This window comes from Orcinus orca, chromosome 7, assembly GCF_937001465.1.
Source record: "Orcinus orca chromosome 7, mOrcOrc1.1, whole genome shotgun sequence".
In the NCBI taxonomy this organism is placed as follows: domain Eukaryota; kingdom Metazoa; phylum Chordata; class Mammalia; order Artiodactyla; family Delphinidae; genus Orcinus; species Orcinus orca.
Genome location: NC_064565.1, coordinates 112893443 through 112914953, shown reverse-complemented (window position 1 = coordinate 112914953; position 21511 = coordinate 112893443). Strand labels below are relative to the sequence as shown.

General features: G+C 38.3%; 1 protein-coding gene and 1 non-coding gene across 12 annotated transcripts in view; both read right to left on the bottom strand.

The window, feature by feature from the left end:
• DIS3L2 (DIS3 like 3'-5' exoribonuclease 2) overlaps positions 1–21511 on the bottom strand; it is a 378320-nt gene that overhangs the window by 337757 nt on the left and 19052 nt on the right. The gene's annotated exons all lie outside the window — the stretch shown is intronic.
• Positions 21313–21446, bottom strand: LOC117201890 (small nucleolar RNA SNORA62/SNORA6 family). Its single transcript, XR_004484023.1, has one exon. It is a non-coding gene; the product is annotated as a small nucleolar RNA SNORA62/SNORA6 family (small nucleolar RNA).

Sequence of the window (21511 nt, the reverse complement as noted above, 5' to 3'; positions counted from 1 at the left end):
AGGAAAATGGAAAAAGCACAAACACATGGAGACTAAACAACATGCTACTAAAAAAAAAACCAGCTCAATGAAGAAATCAAAGAGGAAATCAAAAAATACCTTGAGAAAAATAAAAATGGAAACACAACTTTCCAAAATCTCTAGGATGCAGCAAAAGCAGTTCTAAGAGGGAAGTTTATAGCAATACAGGGCTTCCTCAAAAAACAAGAATAATCTCAAGTAAACAACCTAACCTACCATCTAAAGGAATTAGAAAAAGAGGAACAAACAAAACCAAAGTCAGCAGAAGGAAGGAAACAATAAAGATCAGAGAGGAAATAAATAAAATAGAGACCAAAATAACAACACAAAAGATCAATGAAACCAAGAGCTGGTTTTCTGAAAACATAAGCAAAATTGATAAACCTTTAGCCAGGCTAATCAAGAATAGAGAACCCAAATAAAATAAGAAACGAAAGAGGAGAAATAACAACCAATACCATAGAGATACAAAAAATCATACGAGAATTCTACAGTTATGTGCCAACAAACTGGACAAACAAGAAAAAATGGACAAATTTCTATGAACATACAACGTGCCGAGACTGAATCAGGAAGAAACAATCTGAACAGACTGATCACTAGTAGTGAAATTGAATTTGTAATTGAAAAAAAAAAGCTCCCAATAAACGTAAGTCCAGGACTGGATGGCTTCACGGAGTAATACTACCAAACATATAAAGAAGAGGAAATACCTATCCGTGTCAAACTATTCCAAAAAACTGAAGAGGACAGAACACTCCCAAATTCATTCTACAAGGCCATCATTATCCTGATACCAAAACCAGACAAAATACAATACAAAAAGAAGAACACTGCAGGCCAGTATCTTTGATGAATATAGATGTAAAAATCCTCATCAAAATATTAGCAACCTAATTCCAACAATATACAAAAAGGATCATACTCCCTGATCAAGTGGAATTTATTCCAGGCACGCAAGCAAGGATGGTTCAACATTCACAAATCAATCAATGTGATATACCACATTAACAAAAGGAAGGGGAAAAAAATCATATGATCATCTCAATAGACACAGAAAGAGCATTTGACAGAATTCAACATCCATCAATGATAGAAACTCTCACCAAAGTGAGTATAGAGAGAGCATATCTCAATATAATAGAAGCCATTTACAACAAACACACAGCCAACATCATATGCAATGGTGAAAAGCTAAAAGCCTTCCCACAAAATTTAGGAACAAGACAGGATGCCCACTCTGACCACTTCTATTCAACATAGTACTGGAAGTCCTAGCCAGAGCAATCAACAGAAATAAAAGGCATTCAAATTAGAAGCAAAGAAGTAACACTGTCACTATTTTCAGATGACATGATAACGCCATAGAAAACCCAAAAGTCTCCACCAAAAAGCTACTGGAACTAATAAATGAATTCAGTCAAGTTGCAGGATACAAGCTTAATATACAGAAATCTGTTGCTTTTCTATACACTAATAATGAACTATCAGAAAGAGAAAGCAGGAAAAAAAAACCCATTTAAAATTGCATCAAAAAGAATAAAATACCTAGGAATAAACATACCAAACAAGGCAAAAGATCTGTACTCTGAAAACTATAAGACGCTGATGAAAGATACCAAAGATGACACAAACAAATGGCAGGATATACCGCGTTCTTGGATTGGAAGAATTCATACTGTTAAAATGACCATAGTATCCAGGCAATCGACAGATTCAATGCAATCCCTATCAAATTACCAATGGCATTTTACACAGAACTAGAACAAATAATTTTAAAATTTGTATGGAAACAAGAAAGTCCCCAAACTGGCCAAAACAATCTTGAGAAAGAAGAACAGAGCTGGAGGAATCTCACTCCCTGACTTTAGACTATATTACAAAGGTACAGTAATCAAAACAGGATGGTACTGGCACAAAAACAGACACATGATCAATGGAACCAAAAAGCAACCCCAGAAATAAACCCACATACTTACGGCCAATAAATCTATAACAAAGGAGGCAAGAATATATACAATGGAGAAAAAAGTCTCTTCAATAAGTAGTGCTGGGAAAACTGGACAGCTACATGTAAAAGAATAAAATTAGAATAGCTTCTAACAGCAAATACAAAAGTAAACTCAAAATGGATTAATGTAAGACCTGAATGTAAGACCAGATACCAGAAAACTCCTAGAAGAAAACATAGGCAGAACACTCTTTGACAAAAATTGTAGCAATATTTTTTTGGGTCTATCCCCTAAGACAAAGGAAATAAAAGCAAAAAGAAACAAATGGGACTTAATTAAACTTAAAAGCTGTTTCACAACAAAGGAAATCATCAACAAAACAAAAATCCAACCTACTGAATGGGAGAAAATATTTGCAAATGATATGATCAATAAGAGGTGAATATCCAAAATATACAAACAATTCATACAACTCAGCATCAAAAAAGCAAACAACCCAATTTAAAAATGGGCATAAGGGGGCTTCCCTGGTGGCGCAGTGGTTGAGAGTCCGCCTGCCGATGCAGGGGACGTGGGTTCGTGCCCCGGTCCGGGAAGATGCCACATGCCACGGAGTGGCTGGGCCCGTGAGCCATGGCCGCTGAGCCTGCGCGTCCAGAGCCTGTGCTCCGCAACAGGAGAGGCCACGACAGTGAGAGGCCCGCGTAACGCAAAAAAAAAAAAAAAAAAAAAAAAAAAATGGGCATAAGGGCGTCCCTGGTGGCGCAGTGGTTGAGAGTCCGCCTGCCGATGCAGGGGACACGGGTTCGTGCCCCGGTCCGGGAAGATCCCACATGCCGCGGAGCGGCTAGGCCCGTGAGCCATGGCCGCTGAGCCTGCGCGTCCGGAGCCTGTGCTCCGCAACGGGACAGGCCACAACAGTGAGAGGCCTGTGTACCGCAAAAAATAAAAAATAAATAAAATAAAAATAAAAATGGGCATAAGACCTGAATAGACATTTTTACAAAGAGGACATGCAGATGGCCAACAGGTACATGAAAAGATGTTCAACATCGCTAATCAGCAGGGAAATGTAAATCAAAACCACAGTGAGATACCACTTCACCCCTGTCAGAATGGCAATCATCAAAAAGAACACAAAGAACAAATGTTGGCAAGGATGTGGAAAAAAGGGAACCCTCATACACTGTTGGGAATGTAAACTGGTGCAGCCACTGTGGAAAGCAGTATGGAGGTTTCTCAAAAAACTAAAAATAGCATTATCATATGATCAAGGAATTCCATTCCTGGGTATATATTCTAAAAAATGAAAACACTAATTTGAAAAGATACATGCACCCCAATGTTCATAGCAGCATTATTTGCAATAGCCAAGACATGGTAGCAACCTAAGTGTCCCTCAGCAGATGAACAGATAAAGAAGATGTAGTGTATACATACAGTGGAATACTACTCAGTCATAAAAAAAGAATGAAATTCTGACATTTGCAACATCGCAGATGGACCTACATAGTGAAATGAGTCAGAGAAAGAAATACTGTATGATGTCGTTTACATGTGGAATCCAAAAAATAACACAAACAAATGTATATAACAAAACAGAGACAGACTCACAAACATAGAGAACAAACTAGGGGTTACCATGGGAGAAGGAAGGGGGGCAGGGCAAGATAGAGGTATGGGATTAAGAGACACAAACTGCTATGTATAAAATAAATAAGCAACAAGGATATATTATACAGCACAGGGAAATATAGCCACTATTTTGTAATAGCTTTAAATGGAATATAATCTATAAAATATTGAATCACTATGCTATACACCTACAACTAATACTGTAAATCAACTATACTTCAATTTTTTTTAATTTTACTAATAAAAATTAAATAAATAAATAAGAAACAAATTAGGTTAACAACTATAAATTCTGGGGAAAAACACTACCTGGAGATTTTGAAGAGTAAACAAAAGATGCTATTAGGAGGAGTAGAAGTTTAGGGACGTGACTGGCACTGAAGTGAGTTTCATGTGTTTGTTTTTTGGGGGGGGGGGGGGGTTGGGGGGGGGGTTGGAACAGGGGCAGTTTCGCCTGATAGGCAGGCTGCAGTCACAGGAGTGGTGCAGTACAGGCAGCTAAAACTTCAAGAGAAATCCCACAGGCTGCCTGGCCAGAAGAAAGGGAAAGAAGCCTGGGCAACCACAGCTGGCTGCCAGTGAGAATCTAGAAGAGAGAGCTGAAGAAGGGACTCCCTTAATTCTTATAAACATTGTACAAGTCTCAGGCTGACCCTCCAACTGTGTATGTGTGTAGGACAGACTCAACGCAGCATTATATAGGCTTAAACAAGTGAACCGAGACTTGAAGCTACAGAATACAAGACTTACAGTCTGAACCTAATGAGGTCTGAGACTAAAGGCCAATGAAATCAAAAACATCAACGTTCTTCCGCAGAATTTAAAAGAATTCAGAATTACAAAAGATGCTATTAACTACATCTAAGACACAATCAAAAATTATTTCAAATACAAGAAACCCAGAAAATGTGACCCATTCTGAAGTGAAAAAGATTAACATTTGCCAATTTCAAAATGACTCAGAAGTTAGAAACATCAGACAAGGACTTTAAACCAGCCATGAATACTATGCTCTTTGAGGTAAAGGAAAAGACATGTGAATGAATGAAATGATAAGAAATCTCAACAGAGAAATAAAATTTTACTTTAAAAATGGAAATTTTAAAACTGAAAAATATCTGAAACTAAAAATTCAGTGGATGAGCAAAATAGAGATAAAGGGTAAAAAGTCAATGAGCTTAAATTTATCAATACGTATTATACAATCTGAAAAACAGAAGAAAGACTCAACAAAGAGATGAACAGAACCTTATGGTCTTAAGGGACAATATCAAAAGACCAAACATAGGTTCTTGGAGTCCCAAAAGATAAAGAGAGAATGAATCCAAAAAAGTAGAGTAAATATTGACAAAAACATCCCAGATTTGGTGTAAAAGATATAAATATATAGATTCAAGAAGCTCAATGAACCCCAAAAAGGAAAAATTCAAAGAAAACTACATATAGATTCATCATAACCAAACTGCTAGAAACCAAAGATACAGACAAAATTTAAAGCAGCCAAAGGAAAATGGTGCACTACACAGAAGGGAATATATTCAAATGGCAGCAGATTTCTTACCTTTTTTTGTTTTGGCTGCACCGCCCTGTTTGTGGGATCCTAGCTCCCAGACCAGGGATTGAACCCGGGCCCTCAGCAGTGAGAAGGCAGAGTCCCAACCACTGGACCACCAGAGAATTCCTCTTATTTCTTATCATCTTCTTTCAAGGCATCCAGAAGACAGCGGAACACTGTCAGCACTCCTAAAACATCTTATCATCTTCTTTCATGATAGCCAGAGGACAGCAGGACAACTTCTTTAAAGGGCTGAAAGGAAAAACTATCAACCTGAATTCGATATCCAGCACAAATATCTTTCAGGAATGAAGGCAAAATAAAGACCTTTTTCAGGTAAAGGGGAACCAAGAAAATCCATCACCAGCAAAATAAGAAACTACAAGCACTACAAGAAACACCAAAGGAAGTTCTTCAGGCTAAAGGGAAATGATACCAGAACAAAAACTAGATCCTCAGAAAAAATGTTAAGTATTGGAAATATTTAATGTACATAAATTAAACCTCAATAAAGTAGTAAAACAAGTTAAGGAAAATTATTTCTAACCTAGAATTCTATATGCAGCCAAACTAAAAATCAAGCATGGGGGGTAGAATAAAAGACATTTTCAGAAGTACAGATCTAAAAAAAGTTCACATATTTTTTCTTATGAGGCTACAAAAAGATGTGCTCCACCAAAATGACAAAGTAAACGAAGAAAAAGCATGATATGGGATACAATGAGGAAGAAACACAGCACAAAAGAAGTACAAAGGTAATTTCCAAGATGACAGAGAAAGGAGACTCCAGGATCACAACTGCACCAGGCATAGAGGGCAACTGCTAGACTGGAGGACGACACTCAAGATTAGAGCAGTCTCGAGAGATAATATCACCAAGATCCCTGCTACCAAAGTCATTATTGTCTTTTTAACCCAAAGCAGAAAGTCTGGGTGACTCCAGTCTGCTTCCTGTTCTTGGCTCAACTTGACCATAACCTGAAGTCCCCACTCACCCCTGCAGATTTAGCTGAAGCCACTCATTTCACCACAGAGAAGTGTTCTACTTTGCCCAACTCATGAGTCTGTGAATTAATTACAGGACAGATGATGCACAGTATGCTTCCTTTTATGAAAAAGAAGAAAAAACAAGAATTACACACAAACATATGCTCATTTGTGCAAAAAGACACACAAAATAGTACATTAGAACTAGTGACACTATGTAACTACGGGGGTAGGTGGGAACAGGGTGAAAAGGAGAAAAGTGAAAACTTGGTAAAAGAAATGGATGTGGAGTAACATTTCACTGCATATGCCTTTTTGTATGTTTTGACTTTTGAAATCATACTCATGTTTCACATACTCAAAAAAAAGCGACATAAAATAAAATAAAAATGGGGGAAATAGCCTGAAATGCAGTGCAAATAAAAACAAGTGATCCTAACTATGTTTAAAATGAAAAATACAACATACTAAAGGGATGGAGGGAAAAAAACTAACCGAAGTAACTTTTGAGCACATTATTTAACTCAATCCTAAGGCTAAAGACAAAAAAGAAGTGTAAATAAGAATTAAATTCTAATTAATAGATTAGTTTTTCACAGAGGTATAAGTTAGCAACTCTAAAACTACTTTCCGTGTATTCTAGAATTAAACGAATAAGTAAATATTTGTTTACTTATTGGTACTATTGTGGATAACAGGAGTCAGATGTATCAATGTTGGAGAAAGAAATATAGGAAGTAGAAAGGCTAGAACAAACCCTGTAGTATAGATATGAAATTCGATCTATCACTAAAACTAAATGGTTTATAATACAGAAATATAGATGTGTCTGTATGCATACACACACACAAATATACATACAACTATGTATATAGCTATGTATAACCTAGCTGCCTTCTAAGAGGGCCTAGAATCAGTGATATCCCAGTAGCAATGAGCATATCAAGGACCCAGGTCTCAGTGTTTAAATACCATTCACAGTTAGAAGGAACCAAGGCTCCTTAGAAAAAGGGCCAATTCTGAGACTGCAGAAGGGAAAGTACGATGTGAGCCCAGAAAAGGAGTTGGCAAACTACAGCCCATAACCAAATCCAATCAGCCACCTGTCTTTGTAAATAAAGTTTTATTGGAACACAGCCATGCTCATTTATGGCTGCTTTCCTGCTGTAAGGGGGGAGTTAAGTAGTTTCAACAGAGACCATACAGCCCACTAAGCCAAAAATATTTACTATCTGGCCACTTACAGAAAAAGTTTACCAAGCCCTGGCCTAGAATATCTTTTTGTTCCAGAAAGTAAGGAAACACTCAAAAAATGACGGGGACATGTCAGAAGTTCACAGGAGCCCATTAAAAAGTCTCCTACTCAACATCACTAATCATTAGAGAAATGCAAATCAAAACTACAATGAGGTATCACCTCACACCAGTCAGAAGGGCCATCATCAAAAAATCTACAAACAATAAATGCTGGAGAGGGTGTGGAGAAAAGGGAACCTTCTTGCACTGCTGGTGGGAATGTGAACTGGTACAGCCACTAGGGAGAACAGTATGGAGGTTCCTTAAAAAACTAAAAATAGAACTACCATATGACCCAGCAATCCCACTACTGGGCATATACCCTGAGAAAACCATAATTCAAGAAGAGTCATGTACCACAATGTTCACTGCAGCTCTATTTACAATAGCCAGGACACGGAAGCAACCTAAGTGTCCACTGAGAGATGAATGGATAAAGAAGATGTGGCACATATATACAATGGAATATTACTCAGGCATAAAAAGAAACGAAACTGAGTTATTTGTAGTGAGGTGGATGGACCTAGAGTCTGTCATACAGAGTGAAGTAAGTCAAAAAGAGAAAAACAAATACTGCATGCTAACACATATATATGGAATCTGAAAAATATATATATATATGTGGTTCTGAAAAAACTAGGGGCAGGACAGGAATAAAAACGCAGACATAGAGAATGGACTTGAGGATGCGGGGAGGGGAAAGGGTAAGCTGGGACGAAGTGAGAGAGTGGCATGGACATACATACACTACCAAATGTAAAATAGCTAGCTAGTGGGAAGCAGCCACACAGCACAGGGAGATCAGCTCGGTGCTTTGTGACCACCTAGAGGGGTGGGATAGGGAGGGTGGGAGGGAGATGTAAGAGGGAGAAGATATGGGGATATATGTATATGTATAGCTGATTCACTTTGTTATAAAGCAGAAACTAACACACCACTGTAAAGCAATTATACTCCAATAAAGATGTTAAAAAAAAGTCTCCTACTGGCCAAAATTATGACAATTTAAGTATCAAAACTTTTAAATGATAACATTATCTATAACCCATTAAATAAAATAAGAATCAATGAGTTCATACTGATAAAGACAAATAAATAAATAAATAAAAATGGGGGAAACTCTCCTTACATCAGAATCCCAAATAATAAATGTAGAAAAAAATAATGGCATTGGAAAATTACCATTGGTAATAATCATCATCATAATTAATTCATATTCATCAATGGATGTTAAAAACTAGTGAGTGGGGCTTCCCTGGTGGCGCAGTGGTTGAGAGTCCGCCTGCCGATGCAGGGGACACAGTTTCGTGCCCCGGTCCGGGAAGATCCCACATGCCGCGGAGTGGCTGGGCCCGTGAGCCATGGCCGCTGAGCCTGCGCGTCCAGAGCCTGTGCTCCGCAGCGGGAGGGGCCACAACAGTGAGAGGCCCGCGTACCGCAAAAAAAAAAAAAAAAAAGAGGAAAAGCATATATTGATGATGGAAAAATCTGGCAGACCACCTTAACCAAATGATCGAAGTAAACACCTATAATGGGACAAATCAATATCATATGCCTCCTGATATGATACGTTAAGAAAAACATGTCACTTGTGAAACATCAATTAAACCCAAACTGAGGGACCTACTACAAAATAACTGGCCTATAATCTTCAAATATGTTAAATTATAAAAGGAAAAATTTCCAGGTTAAAGGAAACTAAAGACACATGACAATTCTATGCAACTTGTGATCCAGGATTTTCTTTTCATATAAACAGCATGACTGGGAAACTTGAAGACGTGTGAATAAGATCTATAGATTCGCTAACGCCATTATATCAATGTTAATTTCCTGATTTTGATCCTTGCACAATGGTTAAAAAAGAGAATGGCTTCATTTTGAGTGTCTGCAACTTACTCAAACAGCTCAAAACAAGGAGGGCAAGAGAGGAGGGCTGTTAATGTGGTAAAACGTTGATCCTGGGGAATCTGGCAAAGAGTATAGAGTAATTTTCTGTACTATTCTTGCATCTTTCTGTTGGTGTGAAACTACACATTTTCAAAAAGAATCCAAGTTTTTAATTATAAAATTGTATCTGTTTATTGAGTTATATGTTTCTCATGCTAAAGAACATTGCCAACAGCTAACAATGTATCAATTAAAAAACACTCCCTAACATTATATAAATGATATACTGAATAAAAGAAGTTCAAATAATCAGTTATAGGTTATGTGGTCTACAAGATCATTCCATCCAGTTTCATATGGGTCAAGAGATTTATTAGCTGCAAGCTCAAATAAAGTGATCTCAAATGAGAGTTATGTCAATAAAAACACTGCCTCTCAACAGGTCAGAAGTGATTTTACTCACTTATATTTTACAAAATATTTTGAGGATTTAAAAGATTAAATGTCCTGAAAGGGACAACAACCCAGCACTTTTTGCAAACACAGCTGTTGGTTAAAGCTCTTGAGAGAAGAAAAGCTCTGGAATGAGAATCAGCTGTAGGAAGAAATAATGGTTATAAAATACTAAGAAAATTTTGGAATCTTTTTGTATTAATCTCCTTAATAGCTGACTTGTTTCTAAACATGTACTTCATTACTATATCCTAGGACCTCTTCAGGCCCTGGGCACAGAGCAATAAACACAACATGACCGACAAGGTCTCTCCTCTCATGGTACTTACAATCTAGGGGGCAGAGATGACAATAAACAAGTAAACAGACAATAAGGCAGTGAAACAGACAGATGAGATAGTGACAAGTGGGATGGGGAAAGAGGACACTACTTTAGCTTTGGTGATTAGGAAAAGCCTCTACTGAAGAGATAATTCAGAGCTAAAATCTGAATGACAAAAAGTCCATGTGAAGGTCTCAGGGTATGGCCTTCTTGGCAGAGAGAATGACAAGTGCAAAGACAACAAAGCAGAAACAATCTCAGAATGTTCAGAGAACTTTTAAAAAGGGACCTCATTAATACTCTCAATATAGTAGATGATACCAAAGAATTGTCAATTTTGTATCCGGTGTGATAATGGCATTGTGATTCTGCATGACAATCTCCATACTGCATATGTATTCGTATGTATATGTACAATAAATGATGTCAGCGATTTCTTTAAAATATTTCAGCAAAGGAAAGAGAAATAAAAAATGGATGAATGCGGCAAATGTGCAAAAACTCTTGAATTTGGTAAATGAAGGTTGATGAACTACTCTTTCTAGTTTTTATATGTTTGAAATTTTTCATAATAATTTTAGAAATTCCACATAACAGAAACTTCATGTAAAAAATGGCAATACCTCACTTCTTCCTCTTACTTCAATACTCTAGTTCAGCTCTCACCTCTTCATTTTGTCTCCTCATTACCTCATTTGAAGAGATATAAAGGAAAGCTTTCAGGACAGGCACACACTAGATAGGCCCTACACTCTATGGCTGTGTCCAGTTTCTATGACAAACAGAACCATCTACCTAAGGCAGGGCTGGAACCCAGAGAGAATTAAAATGAGAGAATATAAAATAAACAGCCACATACTGATAAACAACAAGTCATTCTATCTGAGAAAAACAGGAATTGCCTGGACGAAGGACAATCCTCCCAGAGATTAAAAAACACAATAGGCTTCTTCCCCCTTCATTCCTTGGAGAATGCTCTGGCAAAGATCTCCGATTGTGAAATCCCACTGTCAGTTTTCAGTGTTGATCTCACTTGACCTTGCTATAGCACTTGACACACAGTTGAACACTCCGCCTCCTCTTGAGACTCTCTACTTCCTTGGCAGACATGACAGTAGTGCTAAAGATGCCCGTACTCCTTCCTTTTAAGGACAAGGGTCACATCCACAGCCCCCTGTGAGATGGCACGCAACTTTTGTCCCAGGCAACTAGTTCTGAAAGAACCAGGAGTGGGTCCCTAACCTAACAACCTATGATCTATAGAGTGATGTGTCAGAAACTCTGATTTCCGGTAACAGAGTGGAGTCAATATTCTGAAAAACCTTCTGATATCAAATTACTACAACTGCTGAACAAAATATTACCAACTTGAGAGCACTGTTGAGCTCTCAAGAGAGAAAAGAAAATCCCCAGGAGCTAAAAATCAAGTGAGAGCTAGAAACCAGAATACGTAGAAGCTGAGGCTACAGAGACCCTGGGAGCACATCCTGGTTCCAGTACCAAGAGGCTTGTAGTTTAAAGCTGCAGGGGGAATAAGAGATAAAGCCTTCACCATATGAAATGTAGACAAGTAGAGATTAGCCCCACTGCAAAAAATCAAGACCCCTCAGGTCTTCAACAACTCAGTGAAAAGGTGGCTGGAAAAAATACACCTACTGATAAAGAAAAACAATCAAGAAATGTATGTTTTGACCTGGGCTCCAACTGGGGGCAGAGGAGAGTTCCCCCAGAAGATTCACAAGGACGGGCCTGCACTCACGCAGTGCAGTGGCAGTAACCCCAAGCACAGACACTAACTTAGAGTGACCTTAAGCTGTAGTGTCTCAGGCTGCTGGCTGAACCAAACAAATCCTCCTCAGAATATTCCCACAGCCAAAAGCCTGATAAATGCTTACAAAACACATGAGGAAGAGAGCCATCATAACTGGAAATCAGAAAAAAATAGCAAAATGTGCTGCAAAGTAATTTGGGGTCATAAAAATGACAAGTACATAATTTTTTTAATAAATTTATTTTATTTTTTATTTTTTTTTGGCTGCGTTGGGTCTTCGTTGCGGTACACGGGCTTCTCATTGCAGTGGATTCTCTTATTGCAGAGCACGGCGCGCGGGCTTCAGTAGTTGTGGCGCACAGACTTAGCTGCTCCGCGGCATGTGGGATCTGCCCGGGCCAGGGCTCGAACCCGTGTCCCCTGCATTGGCAGGCAGATTCTTAACCACTGTGCCACCAGGGAAGCCCAGAAGTAAAAAGTAAACTAATGTTGGTGGGTAACTTTATAGGTAAATGAAAGAGACTTTTTCCTCTTGAGTTTTTAAAACTATGTTAGATGGTTAAAAGCAAAAGTATATTGTCTGATGTGGTTCTCAATGTATGTAAAGGAGATATTTAAGACAACTAATTAGAAAGCAGGGAGGATAAAGAGGCCTAAATGGTGGTAAACTTCCTACATTTCTCCTGAAGTAGTAAGATATCAACACTAACAGATTATGACACAGTACAGATGTCAATTCTACCCAAACTGATTTTTAAATTCAACACAATTCCTAACAGAATCCCATGATTTTTCATAGATATAGACAAGCTTATCTTAAAATTTATATGGAAATGCAAAAGAACTAGAATAACCAAAATAATGAGGAAAAAAAAGAATAAAGTAGAGGAATACACTGCCCAATTTTAAGCTCTAAAGCTACAGAAATCAAGACTATGTGATAAAGGACACATAGACCAATGTAACAACATAGAGAACCCAGAAATAGACCCATTCAAATATGCCCAACTGATTTATGACAGAGGTGCAAAAGCAAGTCAAGGGAGGAAAGACAGCCTTTTCAACAAATGACTGGAGTAACTGGACATCAGTAGACAAAAAAATAAACCTTGACCTAAACCTCACATCTTGTAAAAACATTAACTCCAAATTAACTCTTAGACTCTATGACACCAAAAGCGTCATCCATAAAGAAAAAAATGAATAAACTGTTACTCTTTTTTCATTTCTAGGACCTGGCCATTGACATAGCTGAATGGTAATTTAAGAAATTTTTACTCGACATGTTGAATATTAGAGCTCTTCTCAGAAGACCAAAAAGAGTAATTAGAATCTGAGTTCTCCACTTTATCCTTAAGTAGTAAAGTGGACAGGCAGGAGGGACTTATATATAGTTATTTCATTTTAATGAAAGACATTGGCTGGACACCATCTACCTACAACCTATCATTTTAGGATCTTTGTGAAAATCTCTAGGGAGTTAAATTTAAGTTTTAGACCCTCAAGGCTAATTCTGGGACTGCTGGCATCAATCAAGGGTTACTGATAAAGAAAAGGGGCCATCTTATGTATTATAACAAGGCTGATGCCATATCATCTTAAACTCTAGCTCTCAAATGCTTCTCTAACTTGTACAGCATTATAACTCTTAGTAGAATATAGGTTTACATAGTTTTAGTAAGTTTAAAAACCATTATACTAGAAAATGTAATTAAGAAACTTAGCACAAAAAACAAAAAAAGGGACTTCCCTGGTGGTCCAGTGGTTAGGACCCTGGTCAGGGAACTGAGATCCTGCATGCCGCACGGCACGGTCAAAAAAAAAAAAAAAAGAGAGAGAGAGAGAGAAAGACTTAGATTATGAAATATTTTATTCCCTTCTGCAATGCCAAAGCCTAGCAAAGTGCCTGCTAAATAATAGGTCAATAAAGTTTGTGAAATGATCATTTCCAAAAGAAAAATGAAATTCTGAATTTAAGAAACTGAAATAATGAAACTCACTGAAATGTTATCACCTTTACCCTTCTGCCACAATCAATCAGACCCATTATTTTCACTCTATACTCTCAAATATGTGACAGTCTCTCTGTCATGTTCTAGTGCTCTGACAATGTCTGAGCTGAGGTCAAATTTGGGAGTCACCAGAGAACAAATAGTAACTGAAGTTGTAAACACAGAGGAGATGGACCTAGGGAGACAGTATGGAATAAAAAGAGAAGGAGCCTAGGATTGAGACTTGAGGAGCCTCAGAGTTCAACAGCCAGGGAGAAGAAAACCAAAACTGCAAAGACAGAAAGGAATGGTCTCCTCAGAAGGATACAGAAAACTTGGAAGAGTGTGATGTCAGGGAAATCAAGGTTTCAAGAAGGTGGTGGGCAATAAAGTCGTATGCTGCTAAGAGAGGTGAAATAAAGAATTAAGTGTTCATTTGACTTGGCAGTATGGATGTCACAGGGAGCTTGGTGAGAGCTGTTTTAGTGAAGCAACAGGAATAACCACCAAAGAGAAATAAGGTGAGGCACTAATGGGCAGGGAGGACGTGGAACTAATGAGTTCAGATGACTCTTCTGTGAGGTTTGGCTGTAAGAAGGGAGAGGTGAAATTAAAAGACAGAGTTTCCATTTGCTGTTGCTATTATTTTCATTAAAGAGGAAACTTAAATGTGTTAAAATACTGAAAGGAAAGAAGAGTTGAAAAGGTAGGGCCAAGATAAATGACAGCTCCAGTGAGGAGAGGAGGGGGCACAGGGATAGGTACATTTTGACTAGTACTCCCCCAGCATGTCCCATGTTTCTCAAGTTCACACATTCACTCACCTTCCACTCCAACCTCACTCTTAAAATTGTACCCACTGAAGAACAGCACAAATTCCACTTCCTCTCTCCTCTACAAACCTCACCTAATTTCTCTAGCTCTTGGGATCACTTCTCTGCAATCCCAGGGTGTGCTATGTTTTCCACGTTTATTTGGCCACAAAATCCTTTACAGCAGGTTCCACGTAATACACACTGGGAACGGGACATTTACTTCCTGTCCAGCTGTCCAGCTCATGCCCTACCCTCTCAATCAGTCTTTCCCAACCATACCAGAACAAAGTAATACCTCCCTTGTAAAGTACTGAACAATTACATCGTTCAGCATGCTAAGTATTTAAGATCCTAGAATGTAAGCACCAAGAGCGTGGGGCCTTGTCTGTCCGGTTTACCACTGTATCCCAGTGCCTAGTAGGGCTGGCACATAGAGGGCACCCAGGAAATGTTCACTGAATGAAGTAATTAAAAGAGATGCCCTGGGCTTCCCTGGTGGCGCAGTGGTTGAGAGTCCGCCTGCCGATGCAGGGGACACGGGTTCGTGCCCCAGTCCAGGAAGATCCCACATGCAGCAGAGCGGCTGGGCCCGTGAGCCATGGCCGCTGAGCCTGCGCGTCCGGAGCCTGTGCTCCGCAACGGGAGAGGCCACAGCAGTGAGAGGCCCGCGTACCGCGAAAAAAAAAAAAAAGGGATGCCCTTAGCCAATATTTTACAATAAATATAAATGAAGAATAACTTTTAAAAAACTGTGAATCACTATGTTGTACAACTGAACCTTACAGAATACTGTATATCAACTATACCTCAAGAAAAAGATGCCCTGTCACTCCTCGACAATCATAAATTATTGACGAGCAGGAACTATGTCTTATGCCTATTTCTACACAGTGCCTTACAAAGCAGACCCTGAATGAATGTTCTTGATGACAGGATGATAATTTACGATGGCTAATGTCACAGTGGGAATTAAAAAGAGTTTGGCAATAAACTTTGACACTGATGAAAACGAATGAAAAGCCTATGTAGTGTTTCTCAACTCAAATTTTAAAAGGTAATGATAATAATCTTCAAAATACTAAAACATTTCCCCATATTCCAGAATTTAAGAAAACCCTTGAAGACAACTGAACTTTCTTTCCCCTGCTTATGACATTCTTTTTAAATTCATTTAATACTCCAGAATCTTGATGTCTACTATACGATTTATCTGAATTCTGGAGTTTAATATTTTCACATCTTGATAACACACAGGAGTACATCAGGAAAGGCAAGAAGTACATTAAGGATATTGCTAGGGTGGATCTAAGTATCATCTCCCTGCCTAATAAAGACAGAATCATCTTAATGTCATTGAAGTACCAGAGTTCTGATCACAAATAACACAACAATAAATGTAAGATTTGCTTTAAGGCAGCAGCATACAAAACCAAAATTGAAAAAGATCATCCAGGGTCTTCTCAAATATAAGCTCTGCTATCAAATAAGGCCCCAAAATGTTATGAGGTGGAAGCTGCCTCATTTTTCAGCAAATAGCTTCATTTCTCATGTTTACTTTGTACAGAATTATATTATAAATTCAATCATGTTTCTCTTCCATATTTTATTATTATGATTAAAGTCATTTACAGAATTTCTAAACTGGAACAAATAAGATTACTTCTTATGCTTTAAAGACTTTCATACCAATTGGCACTTTCAAACCCCTGAAATGTATTCTATCTTCTCTTTTGGGGATAAACATACAGACCTTGGAGACAAATTCTAGACAAAGTAGCAAAAGGCTCGGGTCAAACACAAATACCTTTAGAAATAAGAAGAAATCTTTCCTCATCCTGTGGGGGAAGGAACAGACAGAGAAACTTTTGGAATCTAAAAGAATAGGGACTAAATAAAAACTTCATTTTTTTAAAACAGAAATCAGAATCTAAAGAAGCACAAGAAGGCACCCAATTGGTATCAGAATTCATGCTCAGTTCTAAATAGCAAAAGAAAGTGTCTCATAAACAAAAGGTTTTATTTTCATAATGTGAGTGGTCACACTGGAATATCTCTGCCATCAGTAAACTTGGGCAATAATAGGATAAAAGAATATTCTCTCTCCTGAAGAAATTCAGGGCAGTATTTCAGCAGCACTGAAAAAGCTGCTCAGAAGGTACTGGAAATTGCAACATGCCTTTCATTAACTCCTAGTCCGTGCTATCAAATAAAAGTCTAAGACCTTATCACTTTTCCTCATTACTTTTGGGTAGACTTTTTTTATCTTTTTATTTTATAAATTTAAAAACAATCACAAAGTAGAAAGAATGATGTAATGAATGTATGCTAATCACTGAAATTCAATAATTACCAATTAATACCCAATGTTATTTCACCTACTCCTATACACACACACAGCACTTCACCTTCCACAAATACACATACACGTACTAAACTATACTGAAGCATGTGAGAAGGCTTTTAATTTCCCTTTTAAAAACTCTTAAATTACAAGTCATAAATGGTAAAATATTTTACTCAGTGAAAACTACTGTTATCACTTAAGGCCTTTACTTACATAAAGCATAAATTTTATGGAGCAAGGTTATCATACAGATTTCGTGCAAATTTCATGCTGTGATACAGAAGCAACGATTTAATAATAGAGCTGAAAAATAACTCAGCCACCAGCTATATGCATAATTTGAATGGTAATCAAAGCCTTCATCTATCCACATACACTAATCTCAAAATCAGTAAGGCAAAGGAAAAAAGTTGCAAAGCTTTTCCACATGGCCAATTTTACCATGGCAATTTGGAAAAATATGTGACTTTCACAATCTATAATCAACTGGACAAAATGACTACAATATACAAGAATTGAAAGCAGTTTTCCCTAAGTTATTTCAAATGTCAGTTTCCATGAAAACTATTTTTTTTCTACTTTAAACAAAAGATTAATATCAACCTGGCTTCTGTTAGGTTTTTTTTTTTTAATGTCACTTATATCTTACTTTTTTCTTGGGAAGGTGCTGCTACACCAATGCCTACTCTCAGGGCTGCAGCTACAAACATCTGGAATTTACTACCTACAGACTCAGCCCCAAGCAAGATAGGGCCTCGCTAAGGACCATGTTCCTGCCTACAACACAAGGTCCCCATGGCATCTTGCAGGACACTCCAGAGGGAGACATACAAAGTCACAAGCAGTTGTACTGTTCCCTCAAAGTCACAGAGAAGAATTCTAGCATTATTCAAGGCACCTGGAGGAATGCCAGACACAAAATTCTAAACAGCAAAATGACTAAGACTAAATTCAGACCACAGATAGAAAGATGAGGAAACTTTAATGACCCCCTAAGCCAATCTGCGGATTTGGGATCTGGTCTGTCAGCTAAGCACCCTGTACAGGGAGACCTGACAGAGGCCCTACAAAGACAAACTGATGCTGGTCCTCCTTTCTATAGTGAAATTATGTTCCACGTTCACACCATTCAACGTGAGTGAGCTTGAAAGATGACTCTAGGGTTTGCAGCCTTTTCAAAATTCTGTATTTCCCAGATAAAAACCTCTACCACCCATAAGGGCATCACCATGGATTTAATAATTAATAACTTCAGGTAGTTAGTAGAGAAATAGGACAATCCAAGAAAAACAAATAACCAAAATAAATCCAAAAATATTGAAATGCAACTAAGACAGACCTGTGGCACTTCTTTCCTTGCTGCTTCAAAAAGAGAACTCAAAACAGCAGCCCTGGAATCCTTACTTCTCGGGAGACAAAACAAACCTAAAGTCTACTGGTCCCAGGGAAATAAGCTGGGCCTCCACTTCCACTCCAGAGCTCCAGTTTCCCAGTGTTGACGCAAGCCTTCCAAGTGGAGGAGGAAAGCATGGGACATCAGCTCCACAGCAACGTTAAGAACCTTGGGATTACTTTAAAATTGCAGGCTGTTAAGAGTTCACCTTGTCATTTATGGGAAGCTACATCACTAAGACCTTGCTACTTCCAGATGCACATAAAATATAAAACCTATATTCATACAGGGCCTTTGTGCACGTTTCATAATCCAGATGTGAGGAAATCCAAAGTTACGATTCCCACAGCAACTGTAATCTTGGCAAACCTACACACATGTATTCTGTGTTACTTCACATGGTAGTGACCTTAAAAGAAACTTGAAAAGAAAAAAGCACATTTTAATCTCTGCAACGAATTACAAAGAAAAACTCCCAGACATATCAGAGATCAGAAAATTGCCTTCCTTCAGGGATAGTGGAGCTCTTTTTTTGAAACAATTAACAAAGACTAGACCAAGCACTGAAGAATATGCTGGAACAATTCTTACCTGGCCTGAGGACAAAGGCCAGAAAACTTAACAGTGTTTCCTCTAAACTCTCACTTCTAATTTGCTAAGACAACCAGCTGTTTGATGTTTAAAAGTTCATTTCAAATATTTAATACTTTCAAAAAGTACCTTAAATGCTAATCAGATGCAGAATAGGCTCAATTTTAGTTCCCACTTGAAGCAACAGACGAAACATTTGAAGCTATTACTAAATAGATCATCTACTGTAAAACAAGTCAAATAATATGTGCTTATGTCAGTTAATATAGAAAATGGTTTCCCCGGTTCTTAATTTAAGGTTAAAATGCCAGTTTTCTGGAGGGCCAAGTGCTACTACAATAGGCTAAAAGGTTAATGGAAGACAGCAGAGCTTAGTCGTTAAGAGGCTTCTGAAGCCAAAATGTCCAGGTTTGAATCCTGTTCTACCACTTAAAAGTTGTGGCTTTGGGCAAGTTATTTAACATCTCTGTGCCTCAGTTTCACCATCTAAAAGAGGCAATACTAAAACCTACCATGTAGAGCTGTCTTTAGTACTACATGAGGTAATACATGCAGAGTTCTCAAAGCAGTGCCTGGCAGATAGTAAGCACTCGATACGCAGTCGCTATTATTAATGTAAGGTCATTTATTTACCTTGGCAGCAATCTTTATTTATTTGATAAACCGGTACCCACACAAAAAGATTTAAAAAACTAAAAATAATTTTAATACCATAATGGAACTTTAACCAGGCTCTTTAGCACAACAATAATAAATGACCTTCCCTCCTCTTGCCTCCTTCCTCTACCCCTCTTGTAACTAAAGAAAAAGTCCAAACTCCTTAGCCAAACATTCAAGTTGCTTCATAATCTGTTGGCCCATACTGGCTCACCATCTTGCACAGTCCTCTAAGAACCTTCTGCTTCAACCAGTTTTCTCACAGTCCTCTAAATACACCTTGTACTCATTCAACAAGCATCTGAGAATCTACGGTGCCAAGCAGCGTGCTAACACTACATGCAAAAATTAATACATAGTCTCTGCCCTTAAAGAGATCACAGAATATATACTAGAAAAAGAGATATGCAAAAAATAGTTTCAATAGAATATAACTACAGTCACAAAAGAGCAAAGGTAAGGTAGCTGCACGGAGAGGAGTTGATAAATTCTGTTGGTGAAGAAGTCCCCTCCGGGAGGGCTTCACAGAAAGAGGCTATGAGAAATGCTCAAGGGTAAAGAGGAATGCACCAGGCGGAGCAGAGGTCAGAGGGCACACTCTGGAGAGCAAACGGTGAAAAATATGGGCAAAGAAATTCTGGGGAATGACTTGCAGCTGGACTGCTGGGGAATGGACCAAAACTAGAAGCCAGAAAACAAGGATAGGCAAGCAGACTCTTGTACCCAAATCAGAAGCTCTGGGTAAGGCTTCACCCTGGGACCACCAAAAAGTTCTGAACAGGGGCCTAACATGATCAGATTTACAATTTAGTGTCACCACTGCAGCTGTAGTTCACGGGCTGACTTAGAAGGAGACACTGGAGACTGAGAAACCTGTTAAGACAGCTGGAAGGGTCCAGGCAGTGGTAGGGATGGAAAAAAAGGAAGCAGATTCAAAATGTAAATTAAGAACAGAATTAGTAGAGGGCGTAAGTAGAGGGGAAATTCTAATAAGACTCAGAGATTTCTAGCTTGAATAAATGGATGAATGGTGACAACACTTAGGCAGCAAAAAGAATACAGGACCACAAATGCAGAGCCTGAATCTTTATCCTAAGAATAATGGAAAGCAGGGCAGAGACAAAACCTAAGAAGAGGTAAAAACCTACACAGACCTTTAACCAGAAAAGAAACTGGAAAATGCTGCCAAAGATCCACAAGCTCTCCCCAGAATGCACGGGGCTCAGAGCGGTTTAGAGACAGGTAAACTCAATGTTATTTAAACTGCTGGGGGGAGGGGAGGGGTTTTTAAAAAAACTTTGCGATTCATGCTAAGGCTAAATAATAACACTGATACCAAATCTGACAAAGACAGAACACATAAACACACACGCACTCTTTCACACACAGAATTACAGAAGAATTTTTGTTGCGAACATAAATGCAAAACCCAAAATAAGACAAAAAATAAAAAATTCATCCAACATTAAATTTTAAAAATTATATTCCATGAATGCATGGTAGAGAATGTTTACTCTAACATTATGAAATCTGTTAACATATTCACTATACAGTAAATTAACACAATGGAACCAAACTGTCATCAGGCTAGAAGCCAAAAGGCATGGATCAAGTCCAACACCTATTTCATTTTCTTTCTACTTGCAGCAAGGATTACTATCAAACTCCACTCACTGAGCCAGACACCCTTGCCACTCATGCAGCACACAACCTACACCTGTGAGTTCACTGGCCAACCAGTGGCCTCAACTCTAAGCCCTAACGATGTGCACCCAACTCCTATTCGTAATTAAGACTTCTTAGTAAACTAGGACTAAAAAGAAATTTTTCTAACGTGA